At 48.8% G+C, this 22,780-nt stretch overlaps 1 long non-coding RNA gene across 1 annotated transcript in view; it reads right to left on the reverse strand.

Moving 5' to 3' along the window:
* Positions 1-2,639: 2,639 nt before the first annotated feature.
* The window catches only part of LOC144164958 (uncharacterized), a 101,972-nt gene continuing 81,831 nt past the window's right edge, over positions 2,640-22,780 (reverse strand). The window contains exon 3 of the long non-coding RNA XR_013321271.1: positions 2,640-2,818. This is a non-coding gene — a long non-coding RNA (uncharacterized LOC144164958). The remainder of the gene's footprint in view (positions 2,819-22,780) is intronic.

The following is a 22,780-nucleotide window of genomic DNA, read 5'->3' on the forward strand; positions in this document are numbered from 1 at the left end:
ACGGTGTTTATGTACCGTTGTGAAGGATTACAACACTGGTTGGTATTACGGCATCCCCAGCGACCTGAATTCATTCGCTGTTTTGGGCAACTTGTTTATTTTTGCGATAATTAGGCTACGTGTCAAAGTAAACATTTTGCGGCAGTGATGGCTCTGCACATTCCAGAAATTTCGTGCAGGAAAACGGGGTGCCTCAATGCGGGGTGTGCGCTGCACGTTATGTACAGGTAATATGAAATCCTTCCGAAGGTGTTGCCGCCATCCATCGCTAGTTCGGTGGATGAGGAGAACGTACAAGTATCTTTAAAATCATCAATATATCAATATACGAACAGCAAAGCCAGGTTATTGTGAAGAAACGTGCACGCTGAGCAGGCAGAAAGGACTAAATTTAATCATCCTGCAAAGTGTTCCCGTGCTGTTTACTCAAAAACGCGTGGCGTCTGGGTTGACCCTGGTATGACAGTCAAAGGGGACTCAATTCCAAAAAAGAAAACACAGGTTCCTGAGAGCGGTGTTCGACGTAAAACTGCCATTTATTCTACACAATAAACAATCCTAAAAGCCTAAAAATATTCTGAAAGTTCTTTCTCGCCAATCTTAAATGGCAGAAAAAGAATTCTTTCTAGGGCTCTATTCCGCCTTGGTTAGGTTTTGGTTGGGCTATGGTAGCGTCGTTTATGGGACAGTTACAAAAATAGCCCTAAAGGTCTTGACCCAGTTCAGCACTTCCGGATTTGCCTTGCGTAAGGTACTTTCCGTAATAGCCCACCGAGAGTATCTATGTTGAATTCAACAAATGCCGCCTGGAACATCGGCGAATGTGCATAGATTTGTTCTTTGCTTTAGAGGTTTTTATAATGACCAACCACCCTTCTGAAAGCGTCCTTAACGACACATCCCCATCTCAGCTGTGTTTAGGTCGTTCATTTGTTTCTCCGCCCATCCGGCACAGTGAGAGAAATCTGCATTCCCATTTCTTTCGTAGACGTGTGCACATCATGCTTCACAAGAATCTTACCACCATTGCAAACTCAAGCTTTATTAGAGATAGCTATTTTTAATAACGCATGAAAGAAGGGTAGAAATACATGCGATTTTGCAGCACTTCTTCTCTTTGCATTAAAATTATGAACGTGCATAATTTTTTAGTTAGGCTTCGATGAATTCCACGATTATTTCCTGTTTATTTACGCACAGAACCCTGAGCGCGCGCGCCACTACTTTCGCAATGAAGCGTGTTGCACCTTACTCGATGAACAACACATTGTTCTCCATCAAATTCCCAAGTCCATTGTTTGTTCCTTGAGCGTTGTGCGTGCATTTGCGCCTGAGGCGCCCTGCAAAAACACCATATTCAAAATAGTTTATTACACTATCATGTCTGTCTATGCCGAAAAGCTTGAAATGGTCTTGTGCAGGGTTCCAGGGCTCGCTGGGAACGCTGGCGACGATGTGACCGATCACATCGACACCGCTGCTTACTCAGGAACACCGTAGACATATGGGTGCACTACACTAACCTCATGCCACACCCACAACCCACATTCTCATACAATCTAAGGCACTTTAGACAACATGACACGAACCCTAAAGACAACATATCGCACTTTATCCAACGTTCGTCCTGTATGAAAATCACATGATATCTTTTCAGTGCTTTTAGAAGTATTTTTCAGACAAACTTCTTACAATTGATTTCTCGTCATGCTTAACAAACACTGCTCGTTCCCGCCGGTCATCATCATTGTTATTCATCTCACTGTTATTCCCCATCGATTCCTTGATCTATGCCAGATCAAGGAATCGATCTGAAAGGATGCTTTTTCGACTTTCTTGGCCACCGTTGACGTTGCTCCAATAACATCTAACCGTTATTATCACATAAGGCGCGTACTGTTCTAGAAAACAAAAATTAATCAGCAATAAAGTACAAGCACTGATTGGCAAATACATCTCCTTAAGCAGGGTAAATTTCACCCCAGAGGCGCCTCGCTGCAACATACAGTTAAAAAGAATTTGTAATAGGTGAAAGCGCTGCTGTTGATTCACTCTATCAGCAATTTTCAGATGATAATTTGTAGGTCTTGTAGCTGAGAGATTGGAGCTTCTTGATTACTGCCTGCCATGGAGCGACTATAATACTATTCAACAAGTAGCACTGCTGGGCGAGTTTGCAGTTCATTTCAAAATAGCTAAAACGCGAAAGGAATCTAGGACACAGATACAAGATAGTACAAGCGCTCGTCTTGCCGTCTTCTCGTGTGCTTGTTTCGTTTTGCGCTGTAGCTATCCTAAAATTTAAGAAATTTTTGTGATGGCATGACTATTGTAGTGATTTCGGTTTAGATTGATACACGTCTTAAGTTATCCTCTTTCGTGCTCGGGTTGTTCCAGTGTAGCTTGCTTGTATTTATTGAAACACTGAAAATAAAAAGTGCATGAATAGCGCGGTGGGAAAGCGCTTGTCTCTGAATACCCGGTTTTATATCTTACACAAAGTGACTTGTGTTTTTATCTGCTCCACACTCCGGTGGCCGTTTTGGTACCAGAAAACTGCAACGTGTTTCTCACAGAATGGGGAGTTAAGGCTTTTATAGGAATGAATAAACTTATTTCACACATATTTCTAATGTCGTTACTGTTTTTTTTCGTTTATTTCTCATGTAACATAAACAATCAAATAGGCAAGACCCTTGACACTTTCCAGGTTGCACCTTGATGGCTAGGAAGTTGTGTTTGTGGGAGCTGTGCATGCCTCCTTTACGCAAGTGCATGGCGGGCGGGGCCCACAGGGGTTCGTTGACTGGCTTGAACACTGAAAAAAAATTTTATGCATAAATACAAGAATGCTACCATTAGCAGCTGTTTAGAAGCTCTTATGCCACTAGATGAGAAACAAGAGATTCATGCGGTAAAATTTCTTCTAACAAGAATGTAAGATATTTGGGAGAAATTTTCACGCCGATGTAACCCCTAAACTGTAACTGGGGAAGCCAAGAAAAAAGTCTGGGCAAGAAAATAATAGTGAGATTTAGAAATGCGGTAATCATTACATTGCTTCCCAAAATTTATTTTCTTTAACCCCAACCTACCCACAGGTGGATTCAAAGCCTTTACACTAATATTTAGAGCGAAAATGTAATGTTATTAACCACCCAGTTGCGGAAGATGTCGGCTGTGGTTGGAATGGGAGTCACCTCAAATAGCTTCGAAAAATGTGCGCTAGACTTGAAGGACGCAAATCTGTGCTTACAATTTTGGCACTAAATCGGCAATAACGCTCCAATCTATATATGCAGTAAACGTTTCCAAAAACACGCTGGCTTTATACAGAGCAGAAGCACGGTCGTCTATACCCTATATGAACTGTCAGAATGTTGATGGAAAGAAAGTAGGAGTCCTAATGGCCCTTGGCCGAACTGTGCCGGCTTGTATTGTTTTCTGACGTGCTGCTTCTAAACATGCCCATATAGATTGGGTACACAAGGCCACAATACCAAAGGTCCTCCTCTTCCGAGGGCAAAGACTTCAGCATCCGGTTTCACGATGTTCGTCTAAGGGTATCCCTTTCCTCAATACTTTTTCAAAGATTGTTCTTTGTTTTTCATTCAACTCGCTGGAGGAATTTTCTGATGAACTTTATTCATTCTATACACAATCATTACCATTTGATACTTGACATTATATTGTCACGAAGCCTAAGACGACGCAGTTGTCTTAAAGGAAATCAAGTTTATTGGAGTGAACTTGTGCTCCCGTAAGAACTCAAAGAATACAGGCGGCAAAGCAGCAGTTAAAAACGTGAGGTGCGAAGGCAAGCACGACGATTCGAATGCTACGGCATCTGCTCTTCGGGAATTTATCACTTGGTGCGGGGGTTTCTCGAATAGTCAAAAAGTATACAGAACACTGTAGATCAACGAAGATTATTCTAGGCTGTTCACTTCAGTTCGGAATGCTCTCCCTATCAGAAGAGATAACAAAGGCGGCACAGAAAGAAAGAACGGAACACGCGCCTCTCTTGGCCCCCAGACAACACCGATAACAGAGACTGGCGCCGGCGCGTAGCAAAAGCCAAACACGACTACACAAAAACCAATGCATGGTTTGCGGCATTATCCCCCCTCTACGAGTGCATCGACCTGATGCTAACAAAGCGACAGTCCGAACAAATAAAAGTCTGTCATTGTGCGTAAAAAGGCCCATATAATCGCGAGACACTCTTTCTCAGAGGCTGAATAGTTTTTTTTTCCTTGGAAAGGCCACAGCTGGTATAGGACATTACGTATCCTCCCCCGCTTTGCTTTTCGACGATGACAGCCCCCAAGCCTATATCACTGGCATCCGTGTGAATTTCCGTTTCGGCGTTTTCGTCGAAATGAGCGAGCACGGGCGGGCTTTGCAGGCGTTGTTGCAGTTCGGAGAATCCTTCCTCTTGGGCACTTTCCCAGCTGAAAGGCGTGCTATTTTTCGTGAAGCACGTTAGTGGCTCTGCAATGCCTGCGAAGTTTTGCGACGAAGCGTCGGAAGTATGGGCACACTCCAAGAAATCTGCGCACGCCCTTCTTATCTTTCTGTCTTGGGAAGTTCGCCATGGCTGACGTTTTCGCCGGTTCAGGCAGGGCTCCATCGCGGTTGACAACATGGCACAAAAACTTGAGTTCCTCGTACGCGAAGCGCCACTTTTCAGGCTTCAGCGTCAACCCCGGCGTACGGATGGCTTCGAGTAGAGACAGCAACCTTGCAAGGTTTTCGTCGAAATTCCGGGAGAATACCACAACGTGGTCGAGGTATACCAGGCAGGTGTTCCACATCAGGGCATCTAGCACAGTGTCCACGACTCCTTGGAACTTTTCTGGTGCCGTGCATAGCCCAAACGCATCATCTTAAACTCGTATAGGCCGTCCGGGTTTATGTATGCAATCTTCTTTCGATCTCTCTCGTCCACTTCGATTTGCCAGTAGCCTGTCTTCAGATCCATCCATGAGAAGTACTTCGCGTGGCAGAAGGAGTCGAGGGCGTCGTCGATTCGTGGCAAGGGAGTACACGTCCTTTTTAGTGATTTGTTCTATCGTCGGTCGTCAACGAAAAACCTTAATGTGCCGTCGTCTTTCTTCACGAGTACGAACGGCGCAGCCCACGGATTTTCGATGGCCAAGATGGATTTTCGACGGATTTTCGATGTCGTCGTTGAGCATGTCGTGAACTTTAGTCCGGATGGCTTCGCACTTGTTTGAAGAGACACGTTACGGTGACTGTAGGGTAGGCCGGGCTCATTCTTGGGTTATAATCCAGTGCTTCGCCAGAGGTGTCTGACGTAACTTTGAGTTCGACGAAAAGCACTCGCTGTGGCGACGCAGCAAAGCCAATAACTTGTTCCTTTTTTCTTGCGGTAGCGCCGGATTCACGTTGAAGGGGTGCGGATGCTTGAAGGTATCTTCGGGTGCGCGTTCTAAGTCGGCGACTGCGATCACGTCACAAGCTTTTTGCGTTTCTTCGAGAAACGCAATTGCATCGCCCTTGTTTAAATGCTGGTACTCATCGGTGAAAGTGGTAAACAAAACGTGGTATCTGTGCTGCTTAAACCGCGCAATGCCTCTTGCGGTAGACACACCGCGGTCGAGAAGCAACCCTCGGTCGGTCTTCATGATAGCGTCAATGTCAGGAGCAGCACCTTCACAGTAGACGGTGATCAAGCTAGCGCGGGGTGGCAGGGTGACATGATAATCGGCGATCCTTACAGCTGCACGGTGTTCGGGGTTCGGTTGCGGCATCATGGAGTGATCGGAGGAAATAGGTATCGCCTTGGTCTGCAGATCGAGTATTGCGCCGTTGTCCATCAAAAAGTCCATTCCGAGAATTTGTCGCGGGAGCAGTGGGGCAAGATAAAGAACGCGGCAGGGTCCGTCGTGCCGTCTACGGTGACGCGGGATGTGCAGGTTCCACTTGGTGTCATGAGGTGGCCTCCTGCTGTGCGTATGTGGGGACTGTCCAATCTGGTCATAACTTTCTTCGGCTTACCCGCAAATGGTCCGCTCATTACGGAGTAGTCGGCTCCCGTGTCTTTGAGGGCGACTACATCAAAGCCGTCGATGGACAACTGGACATCGGACGCCGCTTTCCTCGAGTTTCGAGTGCGTCGAGGCGTCGTATCTCGGCTTGTGCGTGTTGGAGGTGAGGAATTATGCGTCGTCGTTATGATCTTCTTCTTAGCTTCAGGCCTGGTTATGTCGGTACGCGTCGCGCCATGTAGTTCTCGTCGTGTTCGATAGTGATGTCAGGTATCCTTTGGGTCGTAGGGCTCGGGCTCGAATCAAGGTGTTCGGTGCGTCCTTGCGTCATTGGAGGGTTTTCATTTTTTCGCCGTTGTGCAACTTCACCTCCAGAAGTTGCTGCTTTTAGTTTCCCCCGAGTAGGTTGGGGGACATTCCATGTGCGAAATCAGCATTGCCAGGGCGGTTCGGCGACTGGTATGGGTAGGGCGACGGCGATCGGTTATAACGGGATAGTCCATGGCTGGTGTTGGAGAGGTATTCATCGATCTCTAGTGGGCGCTGGCCGGGTCGGGGGCGCGGTGCGTCGACGGAGAACCCTCGAAAACCAAGACTCTTGTAGGGGCAGCTACGGTAGATGTGGTTGGCCTCTCCGCAGTGGTAGCACAGAGGACGATTATTGGGAGTTCGCCATACGTTCGTCTTCCTCGGCGTCTGGTTTTAGACCACAGGTGATCGGGCGGGCGACAGTGGGCGGTGGTACGGCGGGGCCTCTTGAAAAGGAGCTGGAGCAGGTCGGAGTCGACAAAGAGTTTCGTCGCAGGCCATAGCTTGTGGCTCACGGGGTGCTTCCGACGGCGTGGAAGATCCCAGTGCGTGTTGAACTTCTCCGATAAGGTCGGTCAGGGATGCGACTTGGGGTTGCGGTGTTGTTGGGAAATTTTTTCTCAATTCTTCGGAAAGACGGCGCGGATCTTCCCGTAAGTCTTCTGTCGGGAATACACGGCGGTTGACGTGGTTCGCCAAAAACGTGTTGTGTGGTTGATCGTACTGCCTCGAACGCAAGTCCAGGGTCCTCTCGATCATGGGCGCCTCGATCACGAACTTAGCGACGGTTCTTGGGGGTTTGCGAATTAGTCCAGCGAACAGCTCCTACTTGACGCCCCGCATGAGAATGAACAGCTTCTTCTCTTCCGCCATTTCTGGGTCAGCTCGTCGTAATAGCATCTTCATATCCTCAACTAACACTACAAAACCTTCTTTGGGGTGTTGAATTCGTGTCTGCAACAGTAGCTCAGCTCGTTCTGTGCGCACCACAGTTGTGAACGTTTTCAAATATTCTGTTTTGAAGATGCCCCATCATGTTAGTGAGCTCTCGTAGTTTTCAAACCAGGCTCGAGCCGAGTCTCCGAGGTAGAAAAACACCTGCCTCAAGGTTTCTTCGTCATACCATCGGTTGCAATTTCGGATGCACTACAGCTTCTCTAGGAACTCTTCGTGGTCTTCCGCAGGAGATCCTCGGAATGATAGGGGCTGCCAAGGTTGCTGCAGAACGACAAGAGGATTGGCTTGGTTGACCATGGTGTTGGTAGCGACGTCTTCCTATGTCACTTTCTCCTCTAGTAGACCGAGTTTGGGTGGGAGGCCTTCCTGTCGGCGGCTGGTGTGAGTGGGGCTAGCTTGGCGACTTGCAGATGGTTGAGGGTGCATGTACCCTGCACCTCCTCGAGATGTCACGAAGCCAAAGACAGGGCAGTTGTGTTCAAGGGAAACAACTTTATTGCAGCGAACTTGTGCTCCCCTAATAATTCAAGCAATACAGGCGGCGAAGCACCAGCCAACAAAGTGACATGCGAAGGCGAGCGCGACGATTGAGAATGCCACGGCATCTGCTCTGGGGGAATTTATCACTCGGCGTAAGGGTTTCTCGAATAGTCGAAGGGTATCTAGAACACTGTAGATCAACGAAGAATATTATAGGCTGTTCACATTAGTTCGGATTGCTCTCCTTATAGGAAGAGATAACACAGGCGGCACAGAAAGAAAGAACGGAACACGCGCCTTCCTTGGCCCACAGACAACACCGATAACACAGACCGGCGCAGTCGGGCGGCAATAACAAAACACAAATAAACAAGCCCAATGCATGGTTTGCGGCAATATCGGACACCTGACATTCATAATTTTGTAAATATTCTAACAAAACGTTTCACTAACCGGCGAAGAGGGGATCTGCTTTCTTAAAATAGCACTCGTGACGTTGTCAAGGAGAGTAAGCTATCGTATAAACGCCAAGCCGATATGGCTATTTCAGAATTTTTAAACATTTGCTGTAAACTCATGGACAGTTTAAATACATACCGCGGAGCGCATGGCATAAGGTACCGGTGGCGTCATCTGGCAGCAGCCATTGATTACGCATGGACATTCACAGTTGTGACATAAAGAAAGAAATACTAGTAAGAGTGTAGATTCCCATAGAGCCCAGCGGCAGAATGACTGTAGTGCAGCGTAGCGCAGCGAGCGTGTAGCCAAAGTACTAACCGTACTTTCGCTCACCTTGGTACGTTCACTTTTTGGCGGACACCAATTTCGCGGACACCAATTTTGGCTGGTAGCTTGAATGGCTGGAAAGCGGTGCTCAGGGCGACGGTCATCGATTGGGTATTGGGAGGTTTTAACGCAATTATTAGTGTTTATTTGAATATATCATCCTCAGGCTTAGTGCGCGCATGCTTAAAAACATTTTGTTTTCTGAAATGTGAAATTGCAATTTACAGTTCCATTCACAGATAGTTAGGAATTTGCCGATGTGATCACATCTTGTCAAGCCACATAAAAAGACACGTCATAAATGAAGAAATATTTATTGCATGGCACTAAACGAAACAACAAGTTCAAAATGTCATCATTCTTTGCAACACGCATATAACAATAAAGAGCGGGTAATACACCACAACAGAGACAATACACAGTAGTGAGAGAAAAATCCGTTTCCAGGAATGAAAAAAAAATGCACAATTAAGGGTAGCCCAACCACACAAAGGATTTATTCTCCACGGCATTTGAAAATTCAGTAAATCCAGAGGATTCAGTATCCACAGTTTTATTTGTAGCTACGACACCCTCAGAATCTGTGCGTTGTTGCAGTCGTAAAAATATATCAACCATAAAAAAATATAGACACTGGGATGCTTGCAAATGTTTACGACCACAATCTCCGCAGATAATGTTTTTATTCTGACAATTTCTGTAGTTAGGATGTGAAAGATGTGAAGCACTTGTGCCCCGTTAACCAAAAAGGCTTTGATGGCCTTGCTTTTTGATGAACTCTAATGAGGTCAATTGACTCGGGGCAACTTCAAATACGTAGCACTAATTGATCAGAAATCACATTTGTGTGGATATGCACACGAAAAACGTTAAGAGGACTAAAGTCAACTTCCTATTGGTTCCTTACAAGGGTGCATTTTCCCAAGAAGCCGGGTTATCTTCCGAAAGCGTCGCTTTCCCGGTAAAGGCAAAGGGCTAGGCGGGGATGTTTTAGGTACGTGTACGTAGTCAAACGGCATATTCCAGGCTCGAATAAGGCAAACAAATTCATGTCTTCGCTGTCTATACGAGCAGTCTAATATAAGAAATAGAGAAGCAGTATATGCTTCTTTGGTATGAGATAATGGTGGCACATTAAAGAGTTCCATAAGATAACGCGACAATATTTGTGAGACCACGCGCCCCATTTTTGCCATTTCGAATACGCACCACGAGCACAATTTCAAAAGTGCCGCGTACAACTGCACAACTTAACTTGACATTACTATGCTTTGCATCTCACAACCAGGCACCAGGCAGAGAGGAATGCTACTAGTGTACATTTTACCTCAGGCATGTTTCGAAATCCACCACGTGCTATGACAGAGGTTAAAAATGTCTGTGCCGCATATATTCTCGCTGATTACACCGTATAAGTGTATTCTGCATGGCATTGTACACTTTGTCTGCCTGGTTACAACAAGAAGAATTACAGTGCAGTACGATTTACGAGGAACATCCTGGGAGCACTGCGTATATTTGCAGGCTGTGCTTCACCTGAAAACAAAGAGTCCGGAAACAGACCGCCCCCCCTACACAGTCGGTGGATACTGCACTTAGAACAGCGTATCTGTTTTCCACGATGGGAGTACACAATTCGCCAGAAAAAAAAAACACCTGTATAAAGTTTTCCCTTTTAATGTGTTACACTAAGTGCAGAAGAACTTCTAAGGCGCAGCAAGAGATCCATTACTTGGACTCCAACAAGAAACACGAACAAAGAAACAGAGTAGACAAGACAGGCGCTGGAAACTAATCTCCCACAAGTCCAGCAAGAAGCTCTTCTCAGCTAAGACAGGCATCCTTTCTGAGGGCGTTACGAGCGTATTTGACAACGTAGGTCCCAACATGGTTCTCTTAATCTAGGTCACTCGTACAACACGCGGCACGTGCGGTGACAAACTGCATTTAGCATGACCGCTTACCCTGAAAGTCTCCATAATGTAAAAGGGTTTTCGTGGATGTACTGTTTTCACAATATCAGGTCTAGCAGCCACAATATATTGCGAGTGGAGTTTAAAGACTGGACGCTGTTGTGAGTGGTTTTGATGAGATGAGGCGCGTCAGAAATAAAAAAGTTTGTTCCTTGGGTCAACGACAGGCTTTTCAGTTGTGACGCCTTATTGAGGGCCGAGACTTGCGTTAGATCTTCGGGTGCTAATGGCGAGGTTCAATACATGGCGTACAATTGGGGTACCCGTCAGGAGTATCAATAAGGCAGGAAGAAGCATTGCAGGCATTCATTATAACAACTGAATAACTCTGGGAGAACAGTTGGCACAGCCACTTTTGTGAGTCGTGTGAGGGCAGGATGCATGAAGTCCTGTGCCATGAAGTGCTTTCATGTTTTACCAGCGCAAATTAAACGGGACGAGAGAGGAGTGCACAAAACGAGCGCTACAAACAACTGATGTTTTATTGAAAAGGAAAACATCGCCTACTACAGGAAAATCGCCTACTACAGCGAGTGCGAAGGCAGGACGGGTAGGGTAGGCTGCTGCGTCTACGTAGAGAGTATGCTCAGAGAGAGGTTAGCGGGAGAGGTGTGCTTGGGCTCGGGCTAGACGGCGTCCGCGATGGTAGGCTGGATGCATATTTCGCGGGATCAGCTTAATGTGGAGACGCCCGCAGAGAAGCCGGGGGATGTAAGCTGGAGGATCTAATAGAAGCGGAGAGTTGTCATGAATTCGATCGAGGATCTGCCGACCAGCCGGGGGCCTGGAAAGGCGCGTGAGCTGGGCCAGGCGATGGGCTTCGATTAGTTCGTCTGTGGTATTATGTATATCAAGCGCGAGGATATAAGTGAGTCTATAAGACAAGGAGAAGTTGTCGTAGAACTGTATTGCGGAAGTATCCTGTAACATCGCTGACCTCCCGAAAAGAAAGTGCATGATGGGAGATCTTTGATCCACAAGAAGATAGGAGGGAACATGGACGAATTCTTCAGGGTTAACAAAAGTGCCTGGTTCTTTGCGGCCTAGCTAAAAAAGTAATACCGGGTAAAGATAGAACAATCATATGCACCAACAGCCAGCTGCGATGATGAGGCTGCCTCAGTGAAGATATCGAGTCAGCAATGAATAAGGGGACAGTCAAGTTCACAATCGTAACGGGAAACGTTAACCGAAATTTAAGCACAAACGCAGTAGAAGAAAAATCTGTGTAACATTTTGGGACAGGTACTGGCATCACTCGAGGATACACGCGGATTGGTTTTGCGGATAAAAACACCTTGACGCACATTCTTCTGCAAACGAAAGACTAAGAGATTGACATGGGAAAGCCACAACGGGATGACAAAAACGAAATTGACTTCCTTCTACGTTTACACCCAGGTAGTGCAAAGGACGTGAAGGTTCTCGGCGAAACTCGGTGAAGTGATCATAGGGTGGTTAGGTGCAAGAACTGGTTGAATATCAAAAGGGGAAAAAATATTCTCATCAAATGTAATATATCCAGCATCAAGTTAGTAAATACAGCGCAGGGAAGTTTGAAATAACCCCTTTGAACAATTTAACGCTTTACGCGATGAGAACAAGGACAGTGTTGACATACGTCGTGACAACCTAATCACTGCTATTGGTGAACCAGCACGTAGCAAACAAACTGAAAAACTAGATCAGCAAACGAAGATACTATTTTGAAGCGTAATATCACCAAATATTTGAAAATTGAGGGTGCTGTCAAAGTTGATAACAAAAGTAAACCAAATAACATGCGTGCGTATGACTTTCAGTCATCCAGGAAACCATGGAAAGAAGAGAAAGGTAGGAGGCAACAAAGCGAAAAATGGCTGTTGGTAGACACCGAATGTACGCACTAAGAGACAACAGGGTAACATTAAGCGCAATATGACCGAGATCATAATATAAAATAGCGGAACGATAGAACACCAAGTGAGGTTCCAGCACTCTGAATCAGTTCGTACAATGTATTACCAAATAGCTCGACCACATACGTTCTTACGTTATAATCTTCTTTGGGCCGCTCATGCACGCTTACTCACCACATTGACAGAGGAACTCATAACACTCATTACGACAACGGCCGTATCGTGTGTCAGTCAAAACACCTGGCTATATTGACAGTCATGTGGACGAAATCCTTGAACGGGGCGTCATACCTACTTCCAACAGCCCATGGGCGTAACCGGTTGTTTTCATTAAAAGAAGAGCGGATCCATTCGCTTCTGTTGTTGATTAACGCAGACTCAACGAAATATCACGCAAGGATGTTTAACCCTCTCGTTAGAATTGAGGACGCCCTCGACACTTTGTATGGAGCCTAGTTCTTTTCTTCCCTTGATTTAAGGTCTGCCTACTGGCAGGTCCCCATGGCGTGGGCTGATAGTGCAAAAACGGCCTTTGCATCACCAAATCGCTTGTACGCTGGAACACCGTTTGCTGAGTTCACTGCCGGTTCTCTTGTGTCGCTGTGGATGCTCTGAACTGTTCTTCGTCATGCGCAGAAGTTACTATCCAAGTATCATGGTCCTTATAGTTTAATCGAGCGTACGTATCCAGTGAACTGCTCTAGTTGAGCCGCTCACGTTGTCCCGGAACCTTCCTTGTCGTGGTCGCGAAAATGTCTACGTTGACCGCCTAAAGGCCTACTACGAAACAATGGTTTTATCCTGCGATTATGTCGCAAGGTTGCCTCTTTTTTCCTGGGGGGGGGGGTGATTGTAGTGCAAAAGGTTAGCCCATTTAGAGGAAGCTATTGTACACTGAGGAGGACACATTATTACCCATTCGGGTATGCTACGATATGCGCCCGCGGGCAATAATGAGTAGGCAGTGAATGGGGCTGCGCAGACAACGAGGATGCATCACCAGCTTTTTTTTCTTGGGTTCTCAAAATTTTTAACATCACGTCTTTCACATTCCCCACAGCTGTGTTTTACCCTTAGTTTTAATTCCTAACCATTTCACTAAATCTGACTTGGCCAATTCCCAGAGTGGATACACGCCATTGATTTGTCGTATCAACCAACCAACCTTTTTGTGAACGCGCCACGATCTCGGATATCTCGCTGCACCTTAATCATAGCTCCGGCTACTCCTCTAGATGTTTACCTGATTACCATCTTTCCAATATATATTCACAAAACTATACCGGCAAAAATACCTGGCGGCAACATTCCACTGTAGCTGCAGACTGTGCTTAAGACAAGAAAATTGCTGTGGTTAAGTTTAGCTAACCATGGTTGATAGCGAAAGCTTCACTACCATTGCTAGGGCTGTTGTCAAGGCGTGGTCGAAGTGTGATTTCGCAATGATATTGTAACAAGGTGGTAGGACCGAAGACAAGAACCATGGCGAAGGATGAGGAACGGTCTATTTACAGTATTTACAAGCGATCATGGCCCTGTTGGCTCAGTCTACACGCAGCCTCGTCCTCGCCGTCTTCCACGCTGAGGTATGCCGCCGTGGGGGATTTGTCCTTCGGTCCCGTGACACTACCCCCAGGGCAAAGGCGACCGTTCCGGTCTAGGCCATAGAGTTACGACTCGAAGGCGGTGTCGTTGATTCCTTTCTACTGCGAGGGTCTGACTCGGCAGTTCGACCTTGTCTTAGCAGTGCCCGATTGGCATTCGCAGTGGTTCACGAGGCTTGTGATAGGTTGAGGGAAATTGGAGAACACGAGTGCTGTACGGTTGGACGGGCCTGTACAACGTTCAGCTTTGTTATTGGGGCCTCTCAATCGGGCAGCTACAGGCAGCTCCTGGTCCACAAGCTCTGGCACCAGTACCTCAATTTCTTCGCGGCAAAGCTTTTCCCGTGACGGAGAATCCATCGGACGTAACCAGCGGGACCTCGATGATGTCGACGCGCAGTGTGAAAGTTTTGGCTTCCATAGCTGCGGTCAAGAGGAGATGGGATGAGTATAGAAAGTGAAGCCCTTGCCGCCACAGATGATGGTGATGGTCGTAATAAGCATCGGCCCCGGAACAGCCGTGACCACCGCCGACCCCACGAGGCAGCGTTCAAACCCTCGGAGAAGCAACGTAGATCTGGCCGCGGGAATGTCGTCCGCTCTACCTCTGGTCGTGGCTCGTCAGTTCGTCTGCTCTCGCCGGGCAGGACAGGGGAGAAGGGGCTGGGAAATGGTAGCGTTTATGGCTCACCGGGACTCGGGCGGGCCGATACTTTCCAAGCGGCAGGATGAGGCCGCTTCATGAGTCGAGGCGGGGTGGAGCTCGGGGCTGGTATGGGACTGTACCCCGAACCCTCCACCAATATGTAACGTGGCGGCAGCACAGACGGCAGCACAACCATGGCCAAGAATGATGAACGATTTATTTACAGCTTATTTACATGGCGGCTAAGTCATAGCCCGCACAGACAGCGCGCGCCCAAAGATCTTCGTAATCCTAGGCTGGGATGACAGAGCCACGCTGCGTTGGCCTCTTCATCTTGTTCTCGCAATCGTCGAGACGGCGTGACCCGCGTCGGCAGCCCCAGCGCCACCGCTACCAGTACTCGACGATGTCCCCCCGCCTCGCATCCCCAGTCCGTGATCAGCCGATGTAGTACCGCCATGACCCGATGACGTGACCAGACGACGACGACGTTTCCCCCAGCCCAGTAGTCAGACGTGGTTCGAGATACTTTCGACGTTTCGCCGAGGCAGATGAGGTGCGAAGCTGGGGCCAGGACGGAAGGGAGGGACCCGCACACTCCACCAAAATGCAATGAGGCGGCAGGACAGGTGGCACAAACCATGGCGAAAAATGACAAATGATCTATTTACAGTATTTACAAGCGGACATGACCGAGTCCGCTCAGTCTGCAGGCGCCCCCTCCCTCGTAGTCTCCCACGTCGAGTTATGCCGGCGTGGGGCATTGTCCACTGGTCCCGTGACAGTACACATATCTGTTTGCAATGAATACACTGCTTATTCATTATCCTCTTCGCCTCAGGGCATTTTTTAAGGCTCGCAGCTGTACAAACGACCACACCAGAATGTGCGTATTCCCCCATAGCACACGGCTCTGCACCGAACGTGGCCTCCTGACATCCTATGTGGTGCGCTTATCATTGCGGCGGCAGCCTCGCCGCCTTCCTCTACCAGGTGGTGACATGGGTGCCGCGCACATCTCTCTTTCCTTCTGGCCTACCTCTCCCCGGCCTCCTATCTCTCCCCGCCATCGGGCTGCTGACCCGGGTCGGGCGCTCCGCCAGGTGGTAACACGTGTTTCGCGCGCGTCTCCGTTGACTCCTTGCCTACCTCTCGTAAAAAGGGATGCAATCTGGGATAGTTGGAAAGACATATTCTGGAATGCAACAGCGCGAACGTAAACAAATACAAAGAAATTTGGACACACGTTGTATCAACGTGTGTTTCAGAAAGCATGAATTGTCATGAAAGGGACCCACCTCATCCCCCCTTTCATAACATTGTAGTAAGTGCCGCGGATGTAAACCTAATTTACCTGAAGCTGGCGTTTTATTTATGCACCGTAAAAAAATGCCACGCGACATAATGGATGCGTTCCACATGGCAGAAAGAGTAGACAAGTGTGTCAGCCAAGGAAGTGAGGGTATTCAGAATTGTCGCAGAAGCCGCTCGGCACCGCCGTGCAAGCGGTTCTCACGGGCGGGGGCTTTTCCTTTCTCTTCGGGCTGCCGCCGGCTTGTTGACAGTGCACCTTTTGTGATAGACGCGTATTGGCGACGCCGCCGCCTGCTTACTACAGGGGCCATTTCCCCACCCTCTTCAGCGGCCACCTTTCGGGGGAACGCTTAACTTGTTGTCCGGCCAACTCTTTGTTTATTTATTATATATTTAGAGGTACCCTCAAGGCGGAAGCATTATAGAGGGGAGTGGGTTTTAGGATTCACGAACGAGTACAGCTTACAGGGCATATCAAGCAAACATACAAAAAGGAGTTGCGCGAGAACACACAATAAAAAAGTTCACAAGTAGAAGAAGCCAACATTGCTACAAGAAGAAACCAACATTGCTTTTACAAGAATGATCAAGCCAACACAAGAGAAAATAATCATTCGTAGTTATTGGAGTGGTTTTGATTGCTGATAACTGATCGGAAAGCGTCATTGCTTACGATAGTCGCAATGGCTGCCGGAAGGATATTCCAGTCGCGTGATGTTCGTGGAATGAATGAAAATGCGTACGAACGCGTGTGACTCATATGTATGATAACCTTCTGGACATGATCACAACGTGATGATACGTAGTTTGGTGGATAAATTAGGTTGTTGCCTAATGTGGGATTATAAAATATTTTGTGGAATAAGCAAAGTCGTTTTATTTGGTGACTGGTGACTAAATCAGCTAAATTGAGGCTGCCTTTCATGGATGATATACTGGCGGTGCGATGGAAGTTGGAGAGAATAAATCGAGCAGAGTTATTCTGAACCATTTCTGAACCATATTGACTAAGTATGTTTGGTCTGGGTCCCATATCGCGGCTCCGTATTCACGTTTGGTTCTAACTAGTGTTTTACAAACAAGTAACTTTAAATAGGAGAGGCGTTAAAGCTAGGTTGGGATTTGTGAGTCCCCTAGGTTAGAGGTTAAGATCACATCGGAGTTTTAGGGTACAGCGCCGTACCGTGGAACTAGACGGATCTTGCGCCGAGACAGAGTCTCGGCCGTCGTTTCTCGAGCGGTTTGTGTACTCTCCGAGAATAGGAGAGGTAAACAAAGTTGAGGAGCTAGAGTGATTTGTGCGCACTCGGAGCTAGCGTCTAGCTGGAGTTTGAAGTTTTTCGTTCTTACTACCCATGTACCCAGTTATCCTACTGTAAATAGCTGTATATAAACTCTCCGTTTCACCTAATCAACCCTAAGGCCTCGAGTTCGTCAAATCGACCGCCATCCCCAAGAACTTCAACACCACTGCCCTGCCAGCCTCCTGCCAAATCAACCAGAACCCGGGCGATTGGGTTCCTGATCGACACCGGACTTCGGGGAAACGAACCACACCCATCTTTACTGAACCGATGCGAAAATAGGCGAAAGTCCGAACAAATAAAAGTAAAAGTCCCTCATCCCGCGTAGAACGGTTTTAAGCGAACCGGAAACCCCATCGGGGATCGCTTCGTGGGTAAGTTGGCCAACACGTCGTAGAATCTGGTAGGGTCCGAAATACCGTCGTAGAAGCTTCCACTCAGTCCGCTTCGTTGGATGGAAGTCGAAACCCACACACGATCCGCGGGGGCTACTCGGCGTCGGAGGTTGTAGCGGCCGGCATCCACCAGATGCTGGTCCGTTGTACGAACTCGAGCGAGCTGGCGGGCCTTCTCCGCACGTTCAGGGTATCATTGGACGGCGGCGTTGAGGTCGTCGTCTTCTACGGCTGGAAGCATGGCGCCAAGCATCGTAGTCGGCCACCTTCCGCCGCATACAAGCTCGAACGGTGTCATCTGCGTAGTTTCTTGGACAGCCGTGTTGTACGCAAACGTGACATATGGGATCACTTCGTCCCAGGTCTTATGTTCAACATCGACGTACAGGGACAGCATATCCGAAATCCTCTTGTTCAAATGTTCCGTTATTCCATTCTTTTGGGGGTTTTAGGCCGTCGTTCTTCGGTGATCCGTCTTGCTGTAGCGTAAGATCCCTTGCATCAGCTCCGCAGTAAAGGCCGTTCCGCGGTCCGTGATTAAGACTTCAGGGGCTCCATGACGCAACACAACTTGACTTATGAAGACGTCTGTGACTTCTTGGGCAGTCCCCTCTGGAAAGCAGCGGTCTCTGCTTAGCGCGTCATGTAGTCTGTCGCTACAACAATCCACTTGTTCTCGGATCGGGACGTAGGGAACATGCACAAAAGGTCCATTCCGATCTGGTGCAAACGCCTTGATGGGACGGCGAACGGTTGCAGTAGTCGGGCTGGTCTCGTCGGCGGCGTTTTTCGTCGCTAATAGTCACGGCAGGTCCGCACGTAGTGGGTGACGTCGGATTGCCTTGCCCACGTCGGACGTGGGTGACGTGGGCAAAGCCGGTAGTACTTCGCCTTGATTTTTCAATTGTGCGAGCTGTGCCAGGATGTACGGAAGACCGGTCATCGTGGCACGCTTCAAAATTTTATTGCGAAGATTTGCCGGAATGACAAGAAGGTAATTCATTCTCGTTCCGAGGCAGAATTTTTTTTCACGATGATGGAGTTATTGAGGCTGAATGCTTGTAACTTTTGTTTGAAGGCCTCAGGCACGGCGACATTGCGTCCTTCTAGGTAGTCGATCATGACGCGTAACTCGGAATCGGCACGCTGTCGGGCGGCCAGATTTCTCTCCGTCATGACTCCGAAGAACGCGCTGTCGTAATCGGGTCTTGAGGGGGTGGATCGACAGGGGCACGGGACAGGCAGTCGGCGTCAGAGTGTTTTCTGCCCGAATTATGGACAATTGTAACGTCGAATTTCTGACGGCGCGAGCTCCATCGCCTAAGGCGGCCAGAGGGGTACTTCAAATTCGCAAGCCAACACAGCGCATGGTGGTCGGTCACAACCATGAACGGTCTACCATACACGTATGGGCGAAATTTTAAAATGGCCCATATGGTAGCCAGGCACTTTTTATGGGAGCCAGAGTAGTTTTTCTCCTCCTTCTGCATACCATGGCTGGCATAGGCGATTACCTTTTCGCAACCGCTTTGCTTTTGGACGAGGACGGCACCCCAGCATATATCACTGGCGTCTGTGTGCATTTCCATTTCAGTGGTTTTGTCGAAATGAGGGAGCACGGGCGGGCTTTGCCGGCGTCGTGGCAGCTCGCAGAATGCTTCCTCTTCGGCAAGTTCCCTGCTGTAATGCGTGCTATCTTTCGTCAAGCGTGTGAGTGGCTCGGAATGCTTACGAAGTTTGCGACGAAGCGCCGGTAGTATGCGCACAGTCCGAGAAATCTTCGCACGCTCTTGTTGTCTTTCGGTCTTGGTAAGTTCGCAATGGCTGAAGTTTTTGCCGGGTCACGCAGGACTCGCGCGGCCTTTAGGACGTGACTCAAGAACTTCAGTTTCTGGTACGCGAAACGACACTTTTCAGATTCAGCGTTAACCCTGACGTACAAGTGGCCTCGAGAACAGACGCCAACCTTGCAAGGTGTTCCTCGAAAGTCCAGGTGAATGCCACATCGTCGTCAAGGTATACGAAGAAAGTTTGCCACTTCAGGCCAGCTAGTACAGTGTCCATGGCTCTTTGGAACGTTGCTGGCGCCGTGCACAGCCAAAAAGGCATCACCTTAAACTCGTATAGGCCGTCCGGGGTTATAAATGCAGTCTTCTGTAGGTCTCTCTCCTACACTTCAATTTACCAGTAGCCGGTCTTCAGATCATCGATGAGAAGTACTTGGCAAGGCACAGGTGGTCGAGGGCATCGTCGATTCGCGGGAGGGGGTACACATTCTTTTCGGTGATTTTGTTGAGTCGCCGGTTGCGAACCTTATTGTGCCGTTTTTTTTTCTCTACGAGTTAAACCGGCGCAGCCCAGGGGCTTTTCGATGGCTCTATACTATCGTAGCTGAGCATGTCGTCGACTTGAGTCCGGATGGCTTCCCGCTCCTGTGAAGAGATGTGGTACGGTGACTGTCGGGTAGGTCGGGCTATCTTTTGACTTATATTCGATGCTTCGCTAGGGGTGTCTGACGTAATTTTGAACATGACGAAAAACGCTCGCTGTGGCGACGATGCAAATTCAGTAATCTATCCCGATGTTCTTGCTGCAGCGCCGGGTTCATGTCTAAAGGATGGGGCAGCTTGGAAGCATCTCCGCGGGCGCGTTCAACGTTGGCGACCGCGATCACTTGACTTGCTTCTTACGTTTCTTCAAGAAACGCAATTGAAGCGCCCTGGTTTAGATGCTGGTACTCCTCGGTGAAATTTGTCACTAAAACGTTGGATTTGCACTCCTTAAATCGCGTAATGCCTCTTGCGACGGAGACACCGCGGTGTAAAGCAACCTTTGGTCACTCTCTATGATAGCGTCGATGTCAGGAGCACCATCCTCACAGTAGACGGCGATCATCAAGCTTGCGAGGGGTGGCAGGATGCCGTGATCGTTGGTGATCCTTACAGCAGCACGGCGATCGGGGTTCAGTCGCGGCATCGTGGAGTGATCGGAGGAAAAAGTTATCGACTTTCTCTGCACATCAATTATTGGGCCATTGTCCGTCAAAAAGTCCATTCCAAGAATTACGTCGCGGTATCAGTTAGGGAAAAGGACGAAATCAGAATGGTACGTGGTGCAACCTATGGTGATGCGCGATGTGCACGTTCCACTTGGCGTTACAAGATGGCCTCCTGCTATGCGTATATGCAGACCGTAGCTTAAACGCAAATGACCCGCTTATTACCAAGTAGTCGGCTCCTGTTTGAATCAGGTTGACTACTTCAAAGCCGTCGATGGACAACTGGACGTCGGACACCACGTTGGTCGAGTTCCGTGTGCGGCGGGGCGTCGCATATCGGCTTGTGCGTGTTGACAGTCGGGCACAGTGCGTCGTCGTTGTCTGCGTCTTCTCAGCGACCGTCCCGGTCATGTTGGGTACACGTCGCGCCGTGTAGCTCTAGTCGTGTTCGAGAATCTCGGCAGGGTTCCTTCGGGTCACCGGGATGAGGGCATGTCGTAAATCACGATCTTCGGCGCACCCTGGCGTCATTGGAGGGTTTTCATGTTTCCGCCGTTGTGAAACTTCACCTCCAGGAGTTGCTGCCTTTAGTTTCCCTTGCGTGGGCTGGGGGACCTTCCAGGTGCAAATTAAGCATTGGTACGGTGGTTCGGCGACTGGTATGGGTAGGGCTATGGCCAACGGTTGAAACGGGCTGGGCCACGGCTGGTTTGAGATTGGAAGCCGTCGATCTCACTTGGTCGTTGGCCAGAGAGAGGGCAAGTTGCGTCAACGGAGAAACCACGCAGTCCAAGTCTCTTGTATGGGCAGTGAGGATAGATGTGGTCGGCCTATCTGCAGCCGTAGGTAGCACAGATGGCGATTATCGGGAGTTTGTCATACTTCCGTCTTCCTCGGCGCCTGGTTTTTGACTACAGGGAGTCCGGCGGGCGACAGTGGACGGCGGTACTGCGGGAACTCGTGACGGCGTGTTGCAGCAGGGCGGGGTCGACTAACAGCCGCGGAGTATGTCATAGCTTTTGGCTCGCGGGGTGCTTCGGGTAGCGTAGAAGTTCCCAACGCTTGTTGCACTTCTTCCCTAATCACGTCGGTAAGGGTAGCGAAATGGGGCTGTGGTGGCGTGGGGAGAATTTTACGCAGCTCCTCTCTCAATACTGCGCGGATAGTCTCGCGTAGGTGATCAGCCGGAATCCTCATGTTGTCGATGAAGTTCGCATTGGCCGAACCAACAAAGTTGCAGTCATACTGCTTAGCATGCATTTTTAGGGTCTTCTCAATTGTAGTGGCGTCGGTCATGAATTCGGCGACGGTTTTTGGCGGGTTGCGGACAAGTGCAGCAAACAGTTCCTCCTTCACACCGCGCATTAGGAACCGTAACTTCTTTTCTTTCGTCATTTCGGGGTCCGCGGGCCTAACTAGCTGCCTAATCTCCTCAACAAAGACCACGACCCCTTCATTGGGGTGTTGCGTGCGCGTTTCCAACAAAAGGCCGGCTCGTTCTTTCCACACGCCGGTAGCGAATGTTTTGAGGAACTCGTTCTGAAAGAGAGTCCAGTCCAGACGACGTTCGGGCCGTATCTTCTAAGTGGAAGAAAACATGGCGGAAAGTTTCTTCGTCATCCCACCTGTTGAAGATGCGGACGCGCTCCACTTTTTCCCACCAGTCCTCAGGTTCGTCTCCGAGGGATCCGCGGAACGATGGTGGTTCCCGGGGCTGTTGCAGGTGGAGGGCAGGATTAGAAGCGCTGGTCATGGTGCCTGCGGTGATCATGGTCGTTTTCACGTCTTCTTTCTTCGCGTTATCCGCAAGCATTCCAAGCTTTGGCTGAAGACCTTGCTTTCGGCGACTGACACGAGTTGGGCTGGCTTGTCGGCTTGACGAGGTTCTTAGTATGCATGCACTCCGCCCCTCCACCAGATGCCACAAAGTCAAAGATGAGGCAGTCATCTTTGAAGGAAAAACACGTTTATTGGAGCGAACGTGTGCTCCTCTAACAACTCAAACTGTTCACACGCGGCGAAGCAGCAGTCAACAAAGTGACGTGGGTTGGCGAGCGTCGGAGAGTCGAAATAAAGCAGCGCCGGATGCTGTGCGGCCT

This window comes from Haemaphysalis longicornis, unplaced genomic scaffold (genome assembly GCF_048455015.1).
Source record: "Haemaphysalis longicornis isolate Haplotype H1 unplaced genomic scaffold, Haemaphysalis longicornis Haplotype H1 scaffold_14, whole genome shotgun sequence".
Taxonomy (NCBI): Eukaryota; Metazoa; Arthropoda; class Arachnida; order Ixodida; family Ixodidae; genus Haemaphysalis; species Haemaphysalis longicornis.